The 2,428-nt window shown below is 52.6% G+C and overlaps 1 pseudogene; it reads right to left on the bottom strand.

Moving 5' to 3' along the window:
- LOC102813980 overlaps window positions 1-2,428 on the bottom strand; it is a 38,905-nt pseudogene that overhangs the window by 10,374 nt on the left and 26,103 nt on the right.

Here is a 2,428-nt window from a genome sequence, read left to right as displayed (position 1 = left end):
ACCTACCCTGAAGGTTCTTGTTCTCTCTCTTGAAGGTCTCCAGGTGCTCCAGGGACTCCTCATAGGCATTTTTGAGCTTGAACAGCTCTGTGCTGAGGGAACGTGCCTCCTTCTGTGAGGACTCCAGCTCTGACTGCGATTCCTCATACTTCTGCTTCCACTCGGCCAGGATCTGCCCAAGGAAGGCACTCACTGCACTGTTCCATAACCCCAGGCCAACTGAGCTAGTCCTACTGCCAACTGCTGTTCCAGGCCCTACCTGGGCCCAGCCCTGCTCACCCCTCCCTGGGGCTCTTGCTGCTCCCACCTTTAAGGAGAACATCTCAGGCCTCACCCTGACCCAGTGTCTCCCCGGGTCATGACCCTGCCCAAGTGGACCACCTTGTCAAAGTTTCTCTGTTTCTTGTCCAGGCCTGCAGCAGCGGCATTGGAGCGCTCTACGTCCACCATCAGGTCCTCGATTTCATTCTGCAGCCGGTGCTTGGTCTTCTCCAGTGATGAGCACTTGGCGTTGACGGCCTCCACAGCCTCCTCAGCATCCTGCAGCCGCTGGGCCAGCTTCTTCCTGCCCAGGGGAGGGTGGGAAGAGGGCAGGGAAGAATGGAGGGTGTGGATTTGGGACAAGGAGAAACAAGATGAGCCTTCTGGTAAACAATCTTTGGAAACTAAGAAGCATTGCTGGTGAAGTGCGGGGGGCAGGCACCAGGGAGCTGAGACCAGGCAGACAGAGGACCCACAGCTCCCAAGGGTGTCTTCCAGTTGGCATCCTTATAACCTTGTGCCAGCCTCTAAACTGTGGGTCTAGAGGAGGCATGGGCTTCTGCAGCCCACCACATCTCCCCCTGATATAGCACTTGCCTCAGGTGGGAGCACTCTTCCCTCAGACAAACCTTTTGTTCGTCTTATATTCGGATAAGAAACATAATGCGAGCAAAAAGCTTCCCTGAGAGGAGAAGGAGGTGAGACTGGGGCAAAGTCTCTTGTGTTGTCAAATACTAGCTAAGCCTTCCCTGTGTGGAGTCTTCTGAGGATAGGGCTGGTTGATTCCTACCCGCTAATGGGGCTCAGCCAGTGGTGGGGAACCAGGACTCACTTGGCCTCCTCAAGCTCCTCAGTCCTCTGGATAGCGTCCGTCTCATACTTGGTCCTCCACTGTGCCACCTCTGAGTTGGCCTTGGACAGCACACGCTGCAACTCGGCCTTGGCCTCCGTCTCCTCCTCGTACTGCTCCCGTAGCAGGTCACAGTCATGCCGTGCTGACTGCAGCGCGTGGGCCAGGGCGTTCTTCGCCTGCGGGGAGGCAGGCAAGCAGAGGTCGACTCAGCCTCCCAGGAGGTGCCCCCTACTTCTCTAGATTTCTTCTCATATATTTGATATGCAACCAAGTCCCAGCCTCCTTCAGGATAAGGGCTAGTATGGAATCTCAAAGTCTTTGAGTAGCTTTCCAATGTGTCCGTTCCACCCCCTTACTAATAAGGAAAGAGGCATTAAATGATTTAACCGAAGAGCAATAAAATAAAAATAAACTAGACTGGAAAATCTTCCCATCACAGAGACCTTTCTCAAGGCTCCTTTTCTGACTATATGGTCAATTTTCCCAGAGCCACTATAGAGTATGTCTCGCTGGGCCTCTAGCTGAGTCTCACCTTGCCTTCCTCCTCCAGCTGCCTTTTAAAGTCTTCCATTTGCTGGGTGTAGGAGAGCTTCCCTCGGGTCAGCTGAGAGATCAGAGCTTCCTTTTCCTCTAGCTGTCGGGATAATTCTCCTGGAGGTGGGAAGGATGGGTTTGTGGGCCATGGGGTGGGTAACCAACACCCCACCCTGAAGCAGATGTAGGATTGGTTAGGAGCACCCACCATTCTCAGTCTGCAACTTGGCTCTCTGGGTGGTAAAGTCATTGAGGGAGCGTTGGGTCTCTTCCAGCTTCATGCGGTACTCATTGGCCTGGTCTTCCAGTGTCCGGGACACCTTCTCTAAGTTTGCCTTTGGGCAACAAAGGATTCAGGAAGGGTGAGTATGGGAGGGGCTGCAGTTACCAAGGAGAAGTGGCACAGTTGACCAGAGAAAGGAAGAAAAAATCAGGTGGGGAGAGCACAGAGGGCAAGGGAATTAAATGGGGTGTTGATAAAGGGGTGCAATTTGAAGAGTGAATATGAATTAAAGAAGAGAGGGATGGTTCAGAGACACAGTGATTGAGATGGTGAGGGGAGAAGAGAGAGATAGTGACCAAATAGTGATAAAGGAAGTGAGAATGAAAAGAGAGATGGGAGAAGAACAAGAGACAGAAAAGATGGAAGGAAGGTGAGGGAGAGGACATCATGGAGAAGTTGAGTGGGTAGGTAGCCACCTTGGCCTTGATGATCTGCTCCATGTTGGAGGTGACATCGTCCAGCTCCAGCTTGAACTCACTCTTCTCCTTCTCCAATTT

The sequence above is a fragment of the Chrysochloris asiatica genome, unplaced genomic scaffold (assembly GCF_000296735.1).
Source record: "Chrysochloris asiatica unplaced genomic scaffold, ChrAsi1.0 scaffold00017, whole genome shotgun sequence".
Taxonomy (NCBI): domain Eukaryota; kingdom Metazoa; phylum Chordata; class Mammalia; order Afrosoricida; family Chrysochloridae; genus Chrysochloris; species Chrysochloris asiatica.
The sequence above is the reverse complement of the archived record's forward strand: the minus strand, read 5'-3'. Positions and strand labels throughout refer to the sequence as shown.